Source organism: Panthera onca, chromosome C1 (genome assembly GCF_046562875.1).
Source record: "Panthera onca isolate mPanOnc1 chromosome C1, mPanOnc1 haplotype 2, whole genome shotgun sequence".
NCBI classification, from domain to species: domain Eukaryota; kingdom Metazoa; phylum Chordata; class Mammalia; order Carnivora; family Felidae; genus Panthera; species Panthera onca.
Genome location: NC_138346.1, coordinates 71165523 through 71189695, shown reverse-complemented (window position 1 = coordinate 71189695; position 24173 = coordinate 71165523). Strand labels below are relative to the sequence as shown.

The window sequence follows — 24173 nt, the reverse complement described above, 5'->3', positions numbered from 1 at the left end:
ATAAAATGGACAATCTGGAAGAAATTGACAAGTTCCTAGAAATATATACACTACCGAAACTGAAATAGGAAGAAATAGAAAATTTGAACAGACCCATAACCAGTAAAGAAATTGAATTAGCAATCAAAAATCTGCCAAAAAACAAGAGTCCAGGGCCATATGGCTTTCCAGGGGAATTCTACCAAACATTTAAAGAAGGGTTAACACCTATTCTCTTGAGCTGTTCCAAAAAATAGAAGTGGAAGGAAAATTTCCAAACTCTTTCTATGAAGCCAGCATTACCTTGATTCCAAAACCAGACAGAAACCCCACTAAAAAGGAGAACTATAGACCAATTTCCTTGATGAACATGGATGCAAAAATCCTCAACAAGATATTAGCCAACTGGATCCAACAATACATTAAAAAAATTATCCACCACAACCAAATGGGATTTATACCTGGGATGCAGGGCTGGTTCAATATCTGCAAAACAATCAATGTGATTCACCACATCAATAAAAGAAAGGACAAGAACCATATGATCCTCTTGGTAGATGCAGAGAAAGCATTTGACAAAATACAGCATCCTTTCTTGATAAAAACCCTCAAGAAAGTAGGGATAGAAGGATCACACCTTAAGATCATAAAAGCCATATGTGAAAGACCCAACACTAATGTCATCCTCAATGGGGAAAAACTGGGAGCTTTCCCCCTAAGGTCAGGAGCAAGACAGGGATGTCCACTCTTGCCACTGTTTTCCAACATAGTATTAGAAGTCTTAGCCTCTACAATCAGACAAAGATATAAAAGGCATCCAAATCGGCCAGGAGGAGGTCAAACTTTCACTCTTCGCAGATGACATGATATTCTATATGGAAAACCCAAAAGATTCCACCAAAAAACTGCTAGAACTGATTCATGAATTCAGCAAAGTTGCAGGATATAAAATCAAGGCACAGAAATCGGTTGCATTCCTATATACCAACAATGAAGAAACAGAAAGAGAAATCAAGGAATTGATCCCAAGGAATTGCAATTTACAATTGCACCAAAAACCATAAAATACCTATGAATAAATATAACCAAAGAGGTGAAAAATCTATACACCAAAAACTATAGAAAGCTTATGAAAGAAATTGAAGAAGACACAAAAAAATGGAAAAATATTCCATGCACCTGGATAGGAAGAACAAATATTGTTAAAATGATGATACTACCCAAAGCAATCTACATATTCAATGCAATATGTATCAAAATAACACCAGCATTCTTCACAGAGCTAGAATAAATAATCCTAAAATTTGTATGGAACTAGAAAAGACCCCAAATAGTCAAAGCCATCTTGAAAAAGAAAACCAAAGCAGGAGGCATCACAATCCCAGACTTCAAGCTGTACTACAAAGCTGTAATCATCAAGACAGTATAGTACTGGCACAAGAACAGACACTCAGATCAATGGAACAGAATAGAGAACCCAGAAATGGACCCACAAACGTATGGTCAACTAATCTTTGAAAAAGCAGGAAAGAATATCCAATGGAATAAAGACAGTCTCTTCAGCAAATGGTGCTGGGAAAACTGGACAGCGACATGCAGAAGAATGAACCTGGACCACTTTCTTACACCATATACAAAAATAAACTCAAAATGGATGAAAGACCTCAATGCAAGACAGGAAGCCTTCAAAATCTTCGAAGAAAGCAAGCAAAAACCTCTTTGATTTTGGTGGCAGCAACTTCTTACTCAACACATCTCCAGAGACAAGGGAAATAAAAACAAAAATGAACTACTGGAACCTCATCAAAATAAAAAGCTTCTTCACAGTGAAGGAAACAATCAACAAAACTAAAAGGCAACCAATGGAATGGGAGAAGATATTTGCAAATGGCATATCAGATAAAGGGTTAATATCCAAAATCTATAAAGAACTTATCAAACTCAACACCCAAAAAACAAATAATCCAGTGAAAAAAATGGGCAAAAGACATGAATAGACACTTCTCCAAAGAAGACATACAGATGGCCAACTGACACATGAAAAAATGCTCAACATCATCAGGGAAATCAAAACCACAATGTGATACCACCTCACACCTATCAGAATGGCTGACATTAACAACTCAGGCAACAACAGATGTTGGCGAGGATATGGAGAAAGAGGATCTCTTTTGCACTGCTGGTGGGAATGCAAACTGGTGCAGCCACTCTGGAAAACAGTATGAAGTTTCCTCAAAACATTAAAAATAGAACTACCCTACGACCTAGCAATTGCACTACTGGGTATTTATCCAAGGGATACAGGTATGCTGTTTCAAAGGGGCACATGCACCCCCCATGTTTATAGCAGCACTATCAACAATAGCCAAAGTATGGAAAGAGCCCAAATGTCCATCGATGGATGAATGGATAAAGAAGATGTGGTATATTCCTGTGTGTGTGTGTGTGTGTGTGGAGTATTACTCCACAATTAAAAAGAATGAAATCTTGCCATTTGCAACTATGTGGATGGAACTAGAGGGTATTATGCTAAGTGAAATTTGTTAGTCAGAGAAAGACAAATATCATATGACTTCACTCATACAAGGACTTTAAGACACAGAACAGATGAACACAAGAGAAGGGAAGCAAAAATAATAGAAAAACAGGGAGGGGGACAAAACATAAGAGACTCTTAAATATAGAGAACAAACTGAGGGTTACTGGAGGGGTTGTGGGAGGGGGGATGGGCTAAATGGTAGGGAGCATTAAAGAATCTACTCCTGAAATCATTGTTGCACTATATGCTAACTAATTTGGATGTAAATTAAAAAAATAAAATTTAAATTTAAAAAAAATGCCTATTTATTTATTTTGAGAGAGAGAGAGTAGGGGAGGAGCAGAAACAGAGGGAGAGAAAGAGAATCCCAAGCAGGCTCTGTACTGTCAGTGCAGAGCTTGATGCAGGGCTCAAACTCATGAACCATGAGATCATGACCTGAGCCAAAATCAAGAGTTCGACATTCAACCAACTGAGCCACCCAGGCACCCCTGTTACCTGCTTTTAGAGGATACCCATGTCATGGGCCTAACATGTGTCCATTTTCTACTGATTCTGATTATTATAGATTCTCTTCTTAAGAGACACCACGTCATGTGGTGGTAACAGCATAGGTTCCAGAGTTGGACCAGACTTGATTCTAATCCTGATTCCAGATTAGTAGCTATATGACTCTTGTACCTCTGTTTTCTCATCTGCAGAATGAGAATAAAATTTACTTCATGGTGTGGTTGAGATGACTCAGTAAGGTAATGTATTTGTATATTGCCACCAATGTGGTAGCTGGCATAATGAAGTTACTTAATAAATATGTTTATTTATATTCTTTATTAATTTATTTTTGGCTCTCTCATCATATACCTTAAATTACATTGAGGATCTTGGAAGAAAGCCTGGAGTCCTGCCAGCAATGACTTCACCTTATACTAAGTATTGTCATAAATTTCTTTGTTTAATGTCTTGTACTATAATTCTTATAACTGGGTTGGGCCAAGGTATTCGATTGGGTAGTTTCCTCAAGTTTCTGGGTAGAAATCAACTCAAGAGAGGAGTAAATGAAATCCGTTAACTTCTTATTTCTTTGAATAAGAGTCTTGCTACCATAAAAAGTTTTTCTTAATGTATAATGCCAAAGAGGAAATTCTTCCTTCAGTAATATAAACTCATTCTGTGTGACCACCCATTCAGCAGTAATAAAGAATGTCAGGTTGCAAAGCCAGTCTTATATTTCTTTATGCCCCAGATATATCATGGACTATCAAGTGCCTAGCAAAGGCATAGCACTTCTAGCTGTTTGTGAGGGTACAAAATACACACAAGTCATGGCCTCTGCTCAAAATACATAGGACAGTTATAACAATGAAGGAATGTATAAAATAAGCTAACCTATATGCCTCAGAGTCTCAGTGCTAGAAAAGTTCAGAAGAGAAAGGAAAGTTTTCTGACTAATGGTAGGGGAAAGTTTCACCTTGGGGCAAAAAGGACAGCTAATTCAATTAAATAGAACGTCCCAAATGAATATGCTATCAAACACTAAATACATTGTATTTGTTTCTGGATAGCTTCATTTTTTTCTTCTTAAAAACCCTACCTCCTCCTTGCATACTGCAAGAATGCAAGGAACCCTCTCTGTGCAGCCATCCTGAACACAGCCATCCTTCTTCACATTCTTCCTTCTCACGCCCTCACCCTCACTCTACCTGCTTTTCTTCTCTATTATCTCCTGTGTCCTATCCCCTAATAAACAAGCTCTATGTAAGAAACTCAATCCTGCCAGGGGATAGAATCAGGAAGTATTGGTATGTTAGAGTTGATTGACATTTGAGGCACTGGAGAGTTACTCTTCCCTTCATTCACTGTATGCAGCCAAGGACTTTCCATCTTCTGGTATCATTCAGTCATTTATTCTTTCACTTAAGAGGATACAAGCCACCCTATCATATACAAAGTTCCCAGTAACTGTATTTCTGCCAAATTTCCCTTATTCTTAAAAATCATATCCTCTGCCTCATTTCCACGTAATCAGTTTAGACAAAATCGAGAAATGGGTAAAACTGTCTTTTGTACTCATAGACTCCTCATTCTTCGCCATGTTCCTCTTCAGTGACCACCTCCAACCTAGTTTCTCAAATGTTTCTCATTGTCCTTATCAATAGTTAGCATTAGAGTCTCAGCCACCTTGAGGTTTAATGGCCCGCAACAGTATAATGGTTCTCCTTAATGGATAGATTTAATTGGGTTCAAAGTCTTGTATTGTAAATAAAGGTCAAACCTATTTCAGACATCACTCAAGGACGATTTGGTGAGCCCCAACATTTTGGTGGGGACCATGCCTGAAAAGACATTTTGTAGTTAACACTGTTTTACCTACCTTCAAGTAATATAGATAATATGCTTAGTAAAAGCTACTGTTAAATATTGACATAACAGAATATAATGAAAACAAATCCCTTACATTCAAAAGTGTGCCAGCTAAAAATATTTTGTCTCCCAGTTCCAAAGCCACGCTTTATTGTCTACTCTGAAAAAAATGGAGCTAAAATATTGAAACAATTCTCCTTTTCAGTGAAGATGATGGTAACCTTTGTCAGTACAGGGATCTGGAGAGACATTATGAGAGAAATAGGGCTTCACTTTCTGAGTCTGGTGTTTCCTATTTGCTTCTTCTGGTTCCTATCTCACTGCTTCCAGCTTTACGTTTGGGGTTCACCCAGTGGCACACACCCCCACTGAGTTTCAGTGGCAAACATATGGATGGCTTCCCATCAAGTTTCAGTAACATCTCTATTGACAGTTTCCCAATGAGTCTCATTTGTGTCAGAAGTCAGCATCCCAGTCTTGGCCCACCTACATTTAGGAGGAGTGTTTCAACCTCTTTCCTCAGCATCTGTGGATCAGTTCTGGCCGGGCAACCAAGCAACATTCTCTGTAATCCAGTGATGTGAAGCCACATCCTTTCCAATGTGGCCAGAATTTCAGCCTTGGAGAGGAAGGCTCTTTTCCACGTTGTTCCTTCCTTAGGTACTCTGCGTCCTAGGGTTTTGTTTTGTTTTTAGTTGTCTTTACCTCTTTATAGATCATCAGCTGCTATAGTTAATAATTCTTTATATTAAACTTTTCCTATTCAAACTACTGTATGTTTTCTGTTTCCTGATTGGACCTTGATTGATATAAGAGGGAGGATAAGAGATGTTTGTCCCTAAAAAAATAAAGGTTCAAAGGATTTGTCTAAGGGGCACCTGGATGGCTCAGTCAACGGAACATCTGACTCTTGTTTTCAGCTCAGATCATGATCTCATGGTTCGGGGGTTTCAAGCCCTTTGTCAGGCTCTGTACCAGTACTGCACTACTGGTGTTTGGGATTCTCTCTCTCTCTCCCTCTCTATCTGCCCCACCTCTGCTCACCTGCACTCTCTCTCAAAATAAATAAATAAACAAACAAACAAACATTTTTAAAAATTTATCTATGGGAATAGGGAAGAGGGATCCTGGCCAATTAGGTTTCTAAATTGAGGTATAATTAACATATAACATTATACTAGATTCAGGTGTACAACATAATGATTCAAGATTTGTATATATTGCAAAATGACCACCACAATAAGTTTAGTTAATATCCATCACCATATATAGTTACAGTTTTTTTCAATGATGAGAATTTTTAGGAGCTACTCTCTTAGCAACTTTCAAGTATGCAATACAGTATTAACTATAGTCACCATGTTGTACATTACGTCTCCGTGACTGATTGATTTTATAACTAGAAGTTTTTACTTTTTGACTCTATTCACCCATTTCACCCACCCTTGACCCCCCACTTCTGGCAGCCACCAATCTGTTCTCTATATCAATAAGCTCAGTTTTTGTTTGTTTCTTTGTTTGTTTGTTTTTAGGTTCCACATATAAGTGAGATCATACAGTATTTGCTTTTTTCTTTCTGGCTTATTTTACTTAGGGTAATGCCCTTGAGGTCAATCAATCCATGTTGTTGCAAATGGCAAAATTTCATCCTTTTTGATGGCTCAACTATATTCCGTTGTATATATATACCACATCTTCTTTACCCATTTATCTATTGATGACTACTTAGATCATTTCTATATCTTGGCTATTGTAAATAATGCTGCAATGAATATGGAGGTGCAGGTATCTTTTTGAGTTAGTGCTTTCTCTTTTATCTGTAAACACCCAAAAATTGAATTGCTGATCACATGGTAGTTTAACTTTTAACTTTTGGGGGGAAATTTTTTCACCAATTTAAATCCCCACTAGTTACACAAGGGTTCCCTTTTCCCCACATCCTCACCAACACTTGTTATTTATTGTCTTTTGATAATAGCTTTTCTAACAGGTATGAAGTGATTTTTATTTGCATTTCCCTGATCATTAGTAATGTTGAGCCTCTTTGCATGTGTCTATTGGCCATCTGTATGTTTTCTTTGGAAAAATGACTATTCAGATACTCTGCCCACTTCTTTAATCAGAGTTTTTTGTTTTTTGTTTTGTTTTGTTTTTGTCACTGAATTTTATGAGTGTTTTATATATTTTGGATATTAACCTCTTCCCAGATATATAATGTACAAATATTTCTTCTATTCAGCAAGTTGTCTTTTCATTTTATTGATGGTTTCCTTTGCTGTGCAGAAGCTTTTTAGTATAATGTAGTTCCACTTGTTTATTTTTGCTTTTGTTGCCTTTGCTTTTGGTGTCAAATCTAAAAAATCATCAAGACCTATATCAAGGAACTTGCCACCTATGTTTTCTTCTGGGAGTTTTGTGATTTAATTGGACTTTATACATCTGTTTCTGCAAAAATATTAGCACAAAATAGGCCACAAACAGGTCATGTTGGAAATATAAGAACTGCAGTCATAATATTTTGCACATGGTATTCAGAGTTCCAAACTTTGAGAGACAGAGAAAGAGAATACGTGTCTCAGGGAGTTGTTGTAAAGATCAGTACCTAGGACAGTGCTTGCCAAGTAGCAAATTCTCCAAAAGGCTATTTGTGTGTGTGTGTGTGGTTATTGCTGTTATTCATGACTTCTTTTTTACTATATGAGTATTATGTCAAGATTTCAATTATGAGTAACAGAAAATCCAACTCAAACTACCTTAAACAATAAAATAAAACTTTGGGGATTACATAATAACAAAGCCAGGAACTTCAAAGTTGATTGATTCAGAGACTCAGAGATACCATTAAAGATTCATTTTTGTCTATCGCTCTTTCTGGACACCCAGTGGTGGCTTATCCTAAGGCTGAAGCTTTTTGTACAGTTAGGCTGGCTGTCAGACATAACAAGCTTTGTGCATCCTTGTTTACTCTCAGTGAGAAAGTGACCTCTGTATTCCAAACAAGAGTACTGGGATTCACCAAGATCATTGCTTACCCATGTATCAGGAATGGAATTAGCTTCCCAAACAGTACATAGGCTATAAGGGGGAATAAGAAAAGTCAATATGGATGCTGCATAGATGAACCAAAATATCTTGCTAAATAATTTAATTTCCTCTGTCAGGTGTTCCTGCAGTCCTTGTACATATTCACATTATGATTTTTACAGAGACAGTAAATAAAAATATGACAAGGAATAAAGAACATAACAAAAAACCTTTTATATAGTCTTACCATGTGCTCAGTGTTTTAAATGTTTTGCATATACTCACCAATTTGATCCTCAAAAGTACCATAAGATTTAGACAAGAAGCTATTCAAGAATGGAATCAGGATCTGGAATATAGGCAATATGGCTCAGGTATCTATGCGCTTAATGCTTCTGCTACAATGCCTCTTAACAAAGAGGTGATTTTCAATTCCTCTGATGTGTTAAACAAAAAGCTCGGTTCTGTGGTACCCTCTCCCCAGAGGCGATCAGCATAGAGCAACTGGTGAATGAAGGACTAATGAATAAATGAATGGCATGGAAAAGCAGTGCTTCTAGGATTTTTTCCCCATCCAAACAATATTTTAAAACTTGAAACCCAATGACAAGAGGCAAAACACAACACCAACAGGGTAATTAGAAAAAGTTCTCTAATCACATCCCTCTCAGCTTTCAAACCTTTACAGCATCCTCAAATTATAAAGTCAGAGATGATCAAGTACTTTGGAACTAGGTTGTCTAATGCCAGTGGAAATCTGTCAACACCATCAATCAGCTGCTTGATATTGACAAAATCAACCTCTTGGAGTCTGTTTCTCCTTCTTTGAAGTGAAGGGATTCAACCAGGTTATATGAAAAACAACATGCACACACACACACACACACACACACACACACGCATGCACACATACACAATTACTCTTACACTTACAGCACTACTTCAATCTTTCCTCCTCAAACAATAGCTTGTGATTTTACTTAGAACTGTGTTTATCGACTCTTTCATCATGGCTCTGGCATCTCTCCAAATATGAACAAATTCAAAGGCAACTGGTAAACCAAAGAAAAAATAACACACAAAGAGTCTTGAAATCTTTCTGTGAGCTTCAACTAGTTAAGCCTTCCAGTGTCCCCCCTCCCCCCCCCCCGGAATCAAGCTAAACAGTTTCCAAAGGGCAGATGTCTTTGAAAGTTTGACTCATTTTATTAAAGCCATAAAAAAACCCAGAGTTTATGGATTATCCTTTTTGTCTCTCCCTCTTTTCTCTTCTCTCTAATTTCTATCTCATTGTCATTGCGTCTTAGAGGTTACAGATTGGTTAACATGGGTTTTTTTAAATCTCCTCATTTGTAGAAAATTACAAGTATGAACTATTAATCCTGCTAATATTAGAAACTATATCAGGACTAAATTACCGTACTGTATGTGTTTGCATAGAAAATTATTGACGACCTTAATGACTTTAAGCATCTCGCAGGAATTTCAATTTCATGAATTCATAAATCGAAAAGAAATATGTTTCCAGTAATGCAAATTTGTTTTCTACCATTTATAAATTCTGGATCTCTGTGAAGGAGCCAAGTAATTTTTATTTTCTTTGTTCCAATATCTAAACCATTTTTCAGGGTTTCTCAGTTTAGAAAGAAAATGCCTGTGAGACTCATTCTTTTGGTCGGTGGTTCTCATTAACCTTGGACAGGAGAAATCCCAGTATATAGATCAAAATAAAAAGGCTATTTGGCAATAAACTAAATGTATCACTACCTTGGCCACTAAAAGAGAAAGTAGGATGCATAACATCAGGCGCAGACATTTCTATAGTGAGGTGCATTTATTCCTTGCTGAAATTTTGTTAACTTATAAGATTTTTAATGGAAAGTTAGATAGTTCACGTTGTACCCTGAAGAAAGTACCATGGGTTTTGCTTTTGTGTGTGACTTGCTAAATTATACATAACAGATTAGAAAGGAAAAAAATTGAAGGATAATTAAATCTTCACAATCAAAAGGTGCACTGTCATTTTCCTTAACTAATGACATTGAATCTGCTCCCAGTCTGCCCTATTTTCCTAAATTGATATTTTAGAAAAGGCATGAAGTCTAATTCACTCTTCCACTCTCAGCAAAAACCCCCTTCTGCATCACCCTCCTTTTCCTTTCCCATCTTCTTGTTGTCTCTGATTACACCATTCTTACATGCCCATCCTAAAGCCAAACTAGTGCATATCGCAGGGATTGGAGGTGATATACTCTCTGTTCATTAACTTCTTGTCAGTCTGGCAGGTTTCAAAATTAGGCATAAGAAGAGATAAAAATTGGTAGGGAAAACATCTGAACTTCTTTTCACCTCCTCTAAAATTCCATAGTATCAGTGAATGAGAAGATCTGTATTAAATAATGTGCCCTATAATGGACATCAGCCTGCCAGCAAGTGGAGGCTAGAAAATTCTACTGCTTCTACAAATACCATGCCTGGAACAAAGATCCACCCTGAAGTTTCCCATGTGATCCATCATCTGAACCAAGTTGCTCAATCAGATACCTATCCCATGCAGCCCAGCTGTTTAACTAGCTTCTTGGCCAGAGTTGCAGGTACTTGGCGTCCCCTCATAGAGGAGAGAACCTATCCCTGAATCCCAGTCAGCAGTGAAGGGCACTGGCCTTCCTGCCCTCCACTTTTCCCAGGGAAGACTCTTGCTTTCCTAGAATTCTTCTTAGGAAGACCTTTCACCCAGATCTGCCCTGAGAACCCTGCCACCCCAAGGTGGCATTATTTGTTCATTATATGTTCACTATTTGATTAGAAACTCCTTGGCCACTCTCCTCTGCCTGAATGGGAACCTGACTTCTGCCTCTCGTTCTCTAATTTGGGCTTGGAGCAGCCTCCCATCTCCTCCTGCCCCGGTCATCGTACCCTAACCTTTGCCATATTGGCTTGATGCCATTTTGCTCCTTCCTCCCCTGCAGTAATCTCCACATTTCTATCAGCCTGGTCACGGGGTTTATGGCTCTGAGAGGAAAAAAGGAGGGGGAGGGAATAGGAAAAGGAACTGCTAAAGACAACAGAGTTAAGAACTTACATCTGCCTCACATGTTCTGCCTAGAGCCAGAACCAGTTGGTGGCACAGGTTTTAAATACCATGCACTCAAAAACATTTTCAAAAATCTCTAACTACAGCTTCTCTGTCTTGCCTCAAGACCCTCTTGCAGCCAGTGCCCCTCCAGGTTGAGGCCAAGTACTCAGGACTAGCCTGCTCTGCAGGCGCTTGGACATCAGCCAAGCTCACATGCCAAAGTAAATAGAAAATGGAAAGGGCACAGAATAGAGAGATCAAAAGGGCATTTCCCAGTTAAGACATCAGCACCACTTTTTTTTTAAGGTGTATTTTTAAAATTCTGCTCATGGGAAAATATAAATTTTTGAGAAGAAAATTCTCCTTCCACTGTTTTATTTTGTGGTACTTACAGTATTAGATTATTTTTCCGTTGTATGCAAGAGAGTTTAATGTTTGATATCAGTAAGATAATTTGTAAAACACAAAGTGCTGAAAGAAATTAATATTTCACTGCATGTTAGATGAGTAAACGGAATGGTTTTCATTACAAGCTAACTCATCATTTTAGACATTTTAAAAAGTATTTCCTTTTCAGGGGCACCTGGATGGCTCAGTCAGTTAAGTGTCCAACTTCAGCTCAGGTCCTGTCTCCCAGTTGGTGGGTTTGAGCACTGGGTCGGAGCCATCAGGCTCTGTGCTGACAGCTCGGAGCCTGTAGCCTGTTTCAGATTCTGTGCCTCCCTCTCTCTCTGCCCCTCCCCCACTCACACTCTCTGTATCTCTCTCTCTCAAAAATAAATAAACATTTTTAAAAATTTTTAAGTATTTCCTTTTCATAGAATAATGTCATCATGGGTAGAAATATCTCAGACTTATTTAACATCTAATTTAAGAGAAGGCAATGTTTTAAAGTAGAAAAGAAACTAGGGGCGCCTGGGTGGCTCAATCAGTTAAACATCCGACTTTGGTTCAGGTCATAATCTCACAGTTTGTGAGTTCGAGCCCCACTTGGGACTTCATGTTGACAGTGTAGAGCCTGCGTGGGATTCTCTCTCTCTCTTTCTCTCTCCTCTCTCTCCTCATAGGATTCTCTCTCTCCCTCTCTCTCTGCCCCTCGCGCACTCGCACCTTGTCTCTCAAAAAGTAAATAAAATAAAATAATTAAAAAAATAAAAGTCTTTAAAAAAAAGAGAGAGAAGAAAAGAAACTAGACTGACAATCAGAAGTTCTAAATTCTAGTCATTCTTCTGACCGTGGAACTTCTGGTAAAGTCTCAAATTCCTCATCTGCAAAATGCAGAAATTGCACAGAGACTCTCCACCTTTTGTTGTTGTTGTGATTACGGTCATTTTCCTGCTCAATAACTTGCTGTGCTGAGAGCATAGTACAGTAAAAAAAAAAAAAAAAAAAAAAAAAAAAAAAAAAAGTGCACTTGGATTCAAAGCCTCAGATGCCTCTAACTTTCTTTGTGACTTTGAGGATTTACCCTCTCCTGTTTCCTCATCTGTAATAAAAAGGAAATGGAACATATGGTGTCTCAGGACATTTCCAGTCTAAAATTTTATAACAAAGAAAAATGTCTGTGGTGCCTATGCTGTCTTCCATCCATTTGCATGTAAAACTCGATGTTTTGCTCCAAGTGGCCTGAGAAGAATACATGCATTTGTGGAGCATTTCCCCAGTGTGCTAGAACATGCACTCATCCATATGAACAGGGCACCTCAGCTCCCAAGGAGAAAGCTGTCTTAAGAGCCTGTTTTGCTTCACCTTTTTCATTAGTCCCTGAGATGATGCTCTGGCATCCAGCATAAACTTTATTATTACCAGGCTTCATTCATGTGACCTCTGAAGGCCTTGAAGCAAAGACAACCACCTTCAAGTCTAGTCATTACCTGCTGTTTATAAATGTGCCGCTTAGGTTGAAAAATGCCTTCTTAAAAGCCAAAAAAAAAAAAAAAAAAAGCGCCATTTATCAAATGAACTTTAAAATTCTCTTGCATGAAAATGTGTTTCATACAAAAATATTTTTGTGTTTACAATTTCCGGATTTTTGTTAAAATGCCCTAACTATTCAAGAAAAAGTATCTTTGATTCAGAAGGAAGTCAGGGCTATAGTCATGGGTGGTTTACAGAACATTTTCTGGTAGTCTTTACTTCATTTCAATATCTTGCCACGATTGGCTGTTGAGAGCTACAAATAAGGAAGTCTTCAATTTAGGGGATTTCTCAGTGGAAGTTCCCAGTTCAACACAAGGGAGAGCTCAGGACAGTTTGGGCGGCATTGCTAGAGTCTGCAGATAAAGTTTCCAGACTCTGTAACTGCCTACGTCTTTCAAGAGCACTACTCTGTGAAGGAAGACTTCTAACTTGGAAAAGAGATAAGCCAAACTTGGGTTGTTCCTACCAATTCTCAACTAGCAAGGTGGACTGGATGTCTTAGACTGAAGCGTTGCAGATTTGTTCCGCTCTTGCTTCTGCAAAGTGAGTAATTTATGACATGATTCGATAATGCCTTGTATTCATTGTCATAACTGGAAATTTGGCCTTTAAAAAATAGGGCCCCAAGCCGAGACCAAAGAAAATTTTTGAAAATACTGTGCTCTTTTTACATTCCTCTCAACTTTTAAGAGCAAATGTATGTCTCTACTTGAAATAATTTTTTTTAAGTTTATATCTGGAATATAGACCTTCTCCAATGAGTGGTTTTTATAACATAATGTAAGACTTGAAAGATATGTATTTGGCATATGTTAAGGTATAATTAGCTTACTAGATTTAAAAGTAAAATAATACTGTATATATTTGTACTTCTGGGAGCTAAATTCTTAAAGATCACTTCTGGCCTGATCCAGTGTGTCCATTCAAAAATTAACTCAAGTTTAGTATTTTTTCATCTCCTAAGAAACATATGCTAATGAATATTTTTTTACAGTAAAATATTAACCTTATAGACAACTTTGCATTTCCTATCTTAAAACATTTAAGAGTTCACCATTACGGTAATCCAGGGTTATTTGATTACCAATTGGCTGTTATATTCGTTATCAAAAATGAATATTTAAGGATTGTGTACTATTTCTTTAAGTTTTTTCTTAAGGATAGTCCTAGGAAAAGTTGATAGTTTGGACAGATTAAACATCAGAAATCATCATTAGCATCAATAGCTGCCATTTATTGAATGTCTGCTAGAGAAAAAGTTACAGGATCTTCCAGCTAATAAGTGGCAGACCCAGGGCTCAAACCTGAGCCCTGAGGTTCAGGGATGAACCTGACTGAGGTTCCTGCAAGCAGCTAGTAGGGCCCTACGGCCAACATCCAGTTATTTCCTTAAACACTTGTGACAGCGAAAGACATGGCCAAGTGGAAATTTTTAAATACATTCGTTAAATTCTGCCAAGAAAAGACAGTTCTAGCTGGAATTTCATGGAACTTAGGCACTAATTGAAGGAAAAGATCATCCTTACAGTACAGAACCTTCTTGTCTGCACACATTATTTTTCTTTCCGTATATTAAGGCCTTGGGAAACATATAGGTTCTTTGTTTATTATCAAATGTATTCCAATATATTTTATCTTTTTTGTGTGTAGAGTTAGGGACCGTATTGGAGAGGGATGTTCTTTCTGCTGTATTTTCTAACTAATTACTGCTATCATTTAGGAGAGTTCTTTATTTCGTATTTTTATCTTGTATCCAGCTATTATATTGTTTTTCTATTTGTTCTAAATTAGTTAGGTAATTCATAGGTGATGCCTGTTTAGGAAAAATATAATTTTTTCTCCTCTTTTTTTTTTTTTACTTCTCTCCAAAACTTCTAGAACAGTGTTTAATAACAGAGGAGATAACAGCTAACCATGTCTTGTTCTGATCTCAGTGGGAATTTCCCTAGTGGTTAACATTAAGAATGACGATGGCTGTTGGTTTGAGATAAATACATTTATCATGAAAACCAAGTAACTACCAAATCTACTTCTCATTCTATTTTAGTAAAGGTGTATCAGTACTTCATGTTAAACAAATTCAACGTAATTTTGGTATTATTATAGACAACTCTATGGTTTGTCTACTTTAAAGTATATAGTGCTCTGCTATTACACAATACGGTAATTGCATTATTTAAAATTTCTATGTTATCAGGGCACCTGGGTGGCGCAGTCAGTCAAGCTTCTGATTCTTGATTTCAGCTCAGGTTGTGATCTCATGGTTCGTGAGTTCAAGCCCCACAACAGGCTCTGTGCTGACAGTGTGAATCCCTGCTTGAGATTCTCTCTCTCTCTCTCCCTCTCTCCCTGCCCCTCCCCTGCTTGCACTCTGTCTCTCAAAATGAATAAATAAACTTAAAAAAATATGTTATAAAAAATCATGCCTCCATCATAAAAGTAGATTTATAATATAAAGCATAGTTATTGCTTTAGTTAAAATAATAAATTAGTTGATCAAAATGAACCAAACCAAACCTACACATTTTCTCATTTTCTCTTTATCCACATGCTTAGATGCCTCTCCTCTATTATTTTGGCTTCACAATTTAGTTCGCAGCTCAAATTAACAGAAAAGAATGAAAACAATGTAGCATAGCCAAGGAACCCTATCCAGGCAGAGTAACCAGATACTCAAACAAAGCAGCTGTTCCTACAGCTTTGTGCAAAAAAGCTTTCTCCTTATTATGACTGTGCTAGTTGTAAGCCACAACTCTGTTATAACCAACAGTGGTGTGCAAAGTATGTGTCCAAATTAATTAATTTTATGACTGCTTTGGATTCTGTGTCTCCCTCTCTCTCTGTTTCTCCCCCACTCATGCTCTGTCTCTGTTTCTCAAAATAAATAAATGTTAAAAAAATCAAATTAATTTTATGCCAATTTATATTAAGAAAATGTATGCCAAAAGAGAATTATCTGGGGGCGCCTGGGTGGCTCAGTTGGTTAAGTGTCTGCTTTGGCTTAGGTCATGATCTCGTGGTTCATGGGGTCGAGCCCCACATAGGGCTCTATGTTAACAGCTCAGAGCTTGGAGACTGCTTTGAATTCTGTGTCTCCCTCTCTCTGCCCTTCCCCAACTCGTGCTCTGTTTCTCTCTCTTAAAAAGTAAGCATAAAAAAATTTTTTTAATAGAAATTAAAAAAAAATATCTGTAATTTACTGAGAACTTTTGCTTTCATTTTCACAAGTGAAATGAATCTGTATTTTTATTTTCTGATAAAAATACCAAAGTTTTCTATGTTCTAAAAAGGTTTAATGAGAGTTTTCTGTTCCCTGAAATATTTAAAGAGCAAATCTTCACACTGTTTATCTTCGGCACCCACTTTTGGATGTAGTTCTTTAAAAGCTTTCTGATATTTTCTATTGTTATTGATATTGTTGGATTTTATGCTGTTTTTTTCACGCAGTTTAGGTTGCTTATAAATGATCCTTGTCATCAAATTTTTCAAAGGTATTACCATACACAGTATTCTCGTACTTTTTTATAATCTCCATAATCATGTAGATAACCCTTTTTCATTACCAATTTTGTTTATTTATGATTTCAAAGGTTTTTTTTTTTAATGTTTATTTAAGAGAGAGAATACATGGGCATGAGCGGGAGAGGGACAGAGAGGGAGACAGAGGATCCAAAGCAGGCTCCGAGCTGACAGCAGAGAGCCTGATGCATGGCTCAAACTCATAAACTGTGAGATCATTACTTAAGCCGAAGTCAGATGCTTAAATGACTGAGCCACCCAGGCCCCTCGTTATTTTAAGTTTTCAAAAGAAGTTTGCAGTTTTGTTTCCTCTTTGATCCAAGAATTATTTAGGACAACGAAGTCTTTTTTCAGTTAATAGATTTTGTTTGTTTAGAACAGTTTTCGATTTAGAGAAATGTTGAGCAAACACAGCAGTTTCCATACACCGCCCCATCACCCGGTGTCCCCTATTATTAACATCTTACATTAGTATGGTACATTAAGGAACCAGTAGTCTTACATTTTTCTTAACTCAATGCATAGTTTATTCAGATTTTCTTATTTTCTCCCTTTTTAAAAAATTGAGGTAAAAGCCACATAACATAAAATTAAATTTTTTACAAAGTGAAAAATTCAGTGGCATTGACTACATTCACAAGGTTGTGCAACCAACCACTTCTATCCAGTGTTAAAACATTTTTATTACCCCAAAAGAAAACTCTGTTGTCCATTAAGCAGTGCTCTGCTTTTCTTGCTCCTCTCAACCTCTGGCAACCCATGTTCTGTCTCTATGGATGGACCTGTTCTGGATATTTCGTGTGAGTGAAATCATGTAACATGTGACTTTTTCTGACTGGCTTCTTTCATTTAACATGTTTTCAAGATTCATCCATGCTGTAGCATGTGTCAGTACTTCATTCCTTTTATGGCCAAGCAATATTCTATCATATGTATATACCTCAATTTGTTTATCCATTCGTGTATTGTTGAGTAGGATAGTAGGGCTACTTTCACTTTATGGCTATTGTAAATAGTGCTGCTATGACCATGCATTTACATGTATATGTTTGAGTACCTGTTTTCAATTCTTCCTGGGTATATACCAAGCAGTGAAATTGTGCGGTCATATGGTAACTCTCTTTAACTTTTTAAGGAGCAACCAAACTCACTTATTAGCTCTAGTAGCTTTCTTGTGGATTCCTCAGGATATTTTCTGTATATAAAATAATGCCATCTGTAAATATAAATATTTTTACTTCTTTCTAATTTACGTGCCTTTTATTTCTTTTTCTTGTTTAATCCCTCTAGCTGAAACTTTCAGGACAATGTTGAATAGTAGTGGTGAAAGAAAACATCCTTGTCTTTTCCTGATCTCAGGGGGAAAACTTCTGGTCTTTCATCATTGAGTATGATGTTAGCTATGGGTTTTCATAAATTCTCTTTTTTGTGTTGTAGAAGTTCCCTTCTATTCCTAGTTTTCTAAGTGTTTTTTTTTTTATTCATGAAAGGATGTTAGTTTTGTTAAATGCCTTTTCTGCATCAGTAGAGAGCATCATGTGGGTGTTTTTCCTTTATTCGATAATATAGTGTATTTCATTGATTTTTTTTTCTTTAACTGTCTTTGCATTCCAGGGAAAAATCACATTTTGTCATGATGCATAATCTATTTAATATGCTATTAAATTCAGTTTACTAGCATTTTGTGGAATCTTAAATCTTTATTCATAAATCATGTTGGTTTTTAGTTTTCTCTTTTTCTGGTGTTTTTGTCTGACTTTGATATCACAGTAATGCTGGCTTCATAAAATGAGTTGGGAAGCATTCCCTCCTCTTATATTTTTTTAAAGCATTTAAGAAAGATAGATGCTAATTCTTTTTAAAGTGTTTGATAGACTTCTCCAGTGAAGCCATCTGGTTCTGGACTTTTTTTTTGTTGGGAGGTTTTTGATTACTGATTCAATCTCTTTGTTATAGGTCTGTTCAGGTTTTCTGTTTCTTGTAGATTTAGTTTTCATTGTTTGTGTGTTTCTAGGAATTTCTACATTTCAGCTAGATCATCTTATTTGTTAACAGATAGTTGTTTATAGTATTGTCTTATAATCCTTGTTATTTCTATTTGGTTGGTAACAACGTCTCCACTTCCATATCTGATTTTAGTTACTTATTATTCTCTGAAAAAGTTTTGTCAATTTTGCGGTCTTTTCAAAGAACTGACTTAGCCTTCATTGATTCTTTTGTTTTTCTATTCTCTATTTCATTTATCTCTGCTCTAATCTTTATTCTTTCTTCCCTTCTGCTAGCTTTGGGTTCAGTTTGCTTCTTTTTCTAGTTCCTTGAAGTGTGAAGTTAGGTTATTGATTACAGATCTGTCTTCTCTTCTATTGTAGATGTTTACTACTATTAATTTCTCTCTGAGCACTGCTTTCACTCATTCCATAAGTTTTGGTATAGTACAATTTTGTTTTCATTAATCTCTAAGTAAATCTCATTTCCTTTGTGATTTCCTCTTTTGATTGGTTGTTTAAGAATGTGCTGCTTACTTTGCACATATTTGAATTTTCCAGTTTTCCTTCTGTTAATTGGCATCTAGCTTCATTTCGTTCTGGTTAGAAAAGATACTTTGTATGGCTTAATCTTTTTAAATATATTGAGGCTTTTGTGTGTGTGTGTGGCCTACCATTTGATTTATCCTGAAGAAGTTTCCATCGAGAGTAATGTGTCTTTTGCTGTTGTCGGGTGGAGTGATCTATATATGTCTGTTAAGTCTAGTTGATTAATACTATTATTCAAGTTCTCTCTTTTTTCATCTTCTGTTTTCTACCCATCATTAAAAGTGGTAAAATAAAAAAAAGCGGTAAGTAGTAAAGTCTCCAACTGTTATTGTAGTACTGTCTGTTTCTCCCTTCAATTCTATCAATATTTGCTTCATACATTTGGGGGATCTATTGTTTGGTGTGTATATGTGCATAATTGCTGTATCTTTTTGATTAATGGCCCTTTTGTCAGTGTATAATGTCCTTCTTTGTCTCTTGTAACAGTTTTTGATTTGAAAGCCATTTTGTCTGATGTTAATATAACCACCCCCATCTTTCTTTTGGTTACTGTTTGCATGGAAAATCTTTTTTCCATCATTTTACTTTCAACTTATGTCTTTGGATCTAAAGTAAGTCTCTGGTAGGAACCATATCATTTGATCATGTTACATTATCCATTCTGCTAAGTTTTGCCTTTGGATTAGAAAGGTTAATTCATTCATATGTAAAGAAATCACTGATAAGGAAGAACTTATTTCTGCCATTTTGCTATTTGATTTCTGTATGCTTTATACCATTTTTCTGTTCCTCACTTCTTACATTAATGTCTTCTTTTGTGTTTAATCGGTTCTTGGCTTTGTACCACCTTATTCCTTCTCATTTTATTTTATGTATTTTTTTCAATGTTGTCTTAGTGCTTACCATAAGGATTACAATTAGCAACTTAATTTGTAACTATCCAATTTGAATTAATACCAACTTAACTTCAATAATATACAAAAGCTTTACTCCTATACAGCTTAGCTTCTGTCTTATGTTGTTGTAATAACAGATTTTTATCTTTATACACTCTGTACACATTAATATAGATTTATGATTTTTAAAAGCATTCGTCTTTTTTAAATCATGTAGGAAATAAAAAGAGGAGTTATAATCATGCTGGCTTTCATATTCACCAATGTAATTGCCTCTGTCAAAGTTTATTTTTTGTAATGCTTTGAATTATTGTCTAGTAGCCTTTTATCTGAGCCTTCAAGACTCCCTTTATCTACTAGCACTGAACTCCTTCAGCTTTTGATTATCTCAGAACATCTTAAATTTTCCTTCATTTTTGAAGAATAGTTTTTCTAGATAGAGAATTCTTGGTTGACATCTATTTTTTTTTAGCACTTTAAATATGTCATCCCACTGCCTTCTGAATTCCATGATTTCAAAGTGAAATTGGCTGTTAATCTTACTGAGTCTCCCTTGTGCATAATGAGTCACTTCTGTCTTACTATTTTCAAGATTCTTTCATCTGTGGCTCTCAATGATTTGCTTATAATATGCTTTGGTATAGATCTCTTTGAGTTTATCCTTCTGGAGTTCACTGAGTATAACATTCAGAGTTTGACAAGAGAGAAAGGGAGGCGAACCATTAGGAGGCTAGTATGATACATTAGAATTGATGGTGTCTTGAACAAAGAGTGGCAATAGAGACAGAAAATGGCTATGAAGACAGTGTTTAACAATGAGGACAGAAAGTATATGCATGCAAGAAATGTTGCAGAGGAGTACTCATATGAGTTACCTTATTGGGGGACTGATTAAATGTCAGGAAGTAAGAGTTTTATATCTTTGTTATATGGGCAATGTTTGCTTTTCATTCTTCCTCTCTTAATGTGAAAAAATAACCATAAAAATTTGAATTCTACTTATAGCTACTTACCTTCACATTAAAAAAGAACCTAAAACAATATATGTTCAATTATTATTGTTAAAAGGACATCCTATTTATTATTTCTTATTCCTACATGTAGAAGATAAGAAAATTAGTAAATTAGAACATTTTACTTCTTGCCACTTCTCTTCCACCCACTTGAGTTTTTGTTTCTATAAACAAGAATTTTAGAATACATTCTTATTAAGCTATTTATTTATACTTGCACCTTATGTCTTCAAAGTTACTTTTAATAGCCTCATTATATTTGCTACAGATTTTTACTCAATCCAATAATTATTTCCAATATTTAGAAATATTTCTTTTATCTCAGAATTTTACCTTTCCTTCTTTTGAAAAGTTTGATTCCCTTCTTGACCAACACAAGTGTATCTTCAACTATTTCAGGAAATGGGTGGTATATTTGTGAGCCTTGAAGTATCAAAGAATATCTTTGTTTTCATTTCCTATGTGAATGACAACTTGGGTGGGTATAGACTTTGAAAGTTAAACCTTTCCCATGCAATTATAGATGTTATTCTGTTCAGCTTCTGAAGCTTAATGTTGAAGATAGTCTACTTTTTTCTATTTTTCTTTCTTTGCAAGTAATTTATTTTTTTTCTTCCTGTATTCTTGGTGAATTTTTGCCATACTTTAGATATAAGAAAACTTCCCTCACCTCTCAACCCTGAACTCAAGCCTCTCCAGTGTGTTTTCAAAGTACCCTATACTTAACCCGTATTGTAATATTGTAATACCACATTGTGGAGCAATTGCCTGCTTCTTCTATGTGTGTTACCCACAACAGACAGGAAGTTCTTTTAAAGTAGGACTGTGTCTTAGTCATCTTTGTAGCCCCAACTTTTAGCACATAGCGAGCACTCACAAAATATTTGCTGAATAAATAAATAAATTGATAGAATTTAATATCAAAATCTTATCAGGGTATGTCCAAGTGTTTGGTCTCGTTCCATTAATTATGTTTCAAAACTTAGAGTCCTTTTCATCTCCAATTGCTTTGGATACATCTTCTGATGTATCTATAGTTGGTATTTCTGTTCCATTTACTCTGATCTTTTCTCCAGGAAGAAGGTAGAGAACTATCTTTCCACTATTCCATCTCATGGTTTTCTTCTGTTTGACCTTTCCATTGACATTTGAGAGAGTTTTTCAAGCTTTTACTCTAATCATTGATTAATATTCTGTAGTATTGATTCCATCCTTGATTATGTTCAAATAATATCTGAATTTTGCCATTGCATGTTTCTATAACCTTAACTTATCCAACTTTGTTGTTATTTCTCCCTGCCTCTTAGCTAGGTCCTTCCTTTTCTTCATCTAATATCCTGTCTAATATGACATCTCTTTTTTCATAGAAAATGCAAAGCAGATTTTTTCCATTTACTTATGCTTCTGGTAAACCATTTTCCAAAGTGTTCATTTTCTTTGCATTTTGAGAACTCTATTTTCTTCCTTTATAGAGGAGCTGCATTCAAAATGGATGCTTTGTCTTGTATTTTCTCATTCCCAGCATTCTATAGCCCTTACTAACCAGATGTATGGATTTTCCTTGGTTTTTCTCATTATCTTCTCGATTTCTATTAGTTCCTCAGCACAGATATAGAGCTGAAAGACAAGTAGACGTGCACAGGTCACAGCTACACTTTTGCCTGAAGCTGACATTTATCAATTTTGTCACTATAGGTATTTACCTGAGCCAAAATCCCTTACCCTTATTGCCTAGTTATTTCACTATGAAGAGGAGAATTCCTGGTTAATCAGCAGCAATCACTGGTCTTTTCCTTGATAGGAACCATAGATTAAAAATCGAAGTCTGGGGGCGCCTGGGTGGCTCAGTTGGTTAAGCGTCCGACTTCAGCTCAGGTCACGATCTCACGGTCCGTGAGTTCGAGCCCCGCGTCGGGCTCTGGGCTGATGGCTCAGAGCCTGGAGCCTGCTTCCGATTCTGTGTCTCCTTCTCTCTCTGCCCCTCCCCCGTTCATGCTCTGTCTCTCTCTGTCTCAAAAATAAATAAACGTTAAAAAAAAATTAAAAAAAAAATCGAAGTCTCAGAGAGAGCCCAACACACAGCTCTGTCTGCTCATCCCTTTTCATTATTGGCTTCACATACCCTTAAATATGGAACATTTGTCCACTCTCATTGGGATCATGTTGGTATACTCCAAACCACAGCTCCAAAATGGACAACAGAGAGAAGTATTATTGGGTGATATTTGGGCAAAGAATTGTCAAATACTATGTGCAGGTCCCACATAATAGTGGGGTTATTGCTTAATTGACTAGTAGGTGCCATGAGGCAGATAGTTTTATTACTATTCTTCAGGCCAATTATAACCATTACTATTCTTTATCTTCAAGCAACAAAGGTTATGTCCATTTCAATCCCATGGGTCTTGCAAATGATTGGAAATCCTGTCACATTTTGTTACTAGGATGCTTGTCAACAGGGTTACAGTTTCTCTTTTGACATCTTTTTCTGACTTAGAAAAAGGTACCCCTTTGGGGTATACTCAAGCCCAAGGGGGCAAGGTTTGGCAAGTGACCACCTCTGTCAGCTGGGTGCTCTGTACAGGGGAGAGCCTGCTCAGCCATCCATACATGCTGGATCTGGCCACCAGTTCTTCCTTTCAAAACTATTATAAGTTTTCATATTTCTCTAATTTTTCTTTAGTAATTTAATTTAGAGTCTAAGGCACAAACAGCTAGTCCAGATGTCATCCTAAATCAGAAGTCAACCAGATTCTATTAATAGTGATATTTCACATCAAAGATTTGGCTGAGATCATTGATGCATACCTGGCATTCCAAGTTGTAGTAGGTGTTTATACTGGCAGCTTTCCTTTTCCCTAGATTTATATTCAGAACTCTCAATAAAATATTAAGCAGTTTGAAAATAGAACCTAAAATATATTCAATGAGTATGCAGTTCTCATTTTCTTTTTTTTTAATTTTATTTACTTATTTTTGAGAGAGAGAGAGAGAGAGAGAGCAGGAGAGGGGCAGAGAGAGAGGGAGACAGAGGGCAGAGAGTGGGACTCAAACTCATGAACCATGACATCATGACCTGAGCTGATATCAAGAGTCAGGTCCTTACCCTGCTGAGCCACCCAGGTGCCCCCCTTTTTTTCAGTTCTCATTTTCATCCCACTCCACCTCAAAGTCCTGCTTGCTAACCTAAGGTATATAAACATAATATGAATAAAGGAAAATTGTAGGGAAATTATGTCAACGTTTTAAAGGATTAATCCTCAAATAAATGTCTCAAGTCTTAACCTCAGTAAAACATACTGTATGTCAATT

General features: G+C 36.4%; 1 protein-coding gene across 1 annotated transcript in view; it reads left to right on the top strand.

Annotated features, from left to right (window-relative positions):
• Positions 1-13212: 13212 nt before the first annotated feature.
• The window catches only part of TANK (TRAF family member associated NFKB activator), a 94236-nt gene continuing 83275 nt past the window's right edge, over positions 13213-24173 (top strand). The window contains exon 1 of the mRNA XM_078451209.1: positions 13213-13442. The gene's annotated coding sequence lies outside the window, so the exon portion shown is untranslated. The remainder of the gene's footprint in view (positions 13443-24173) is intronic.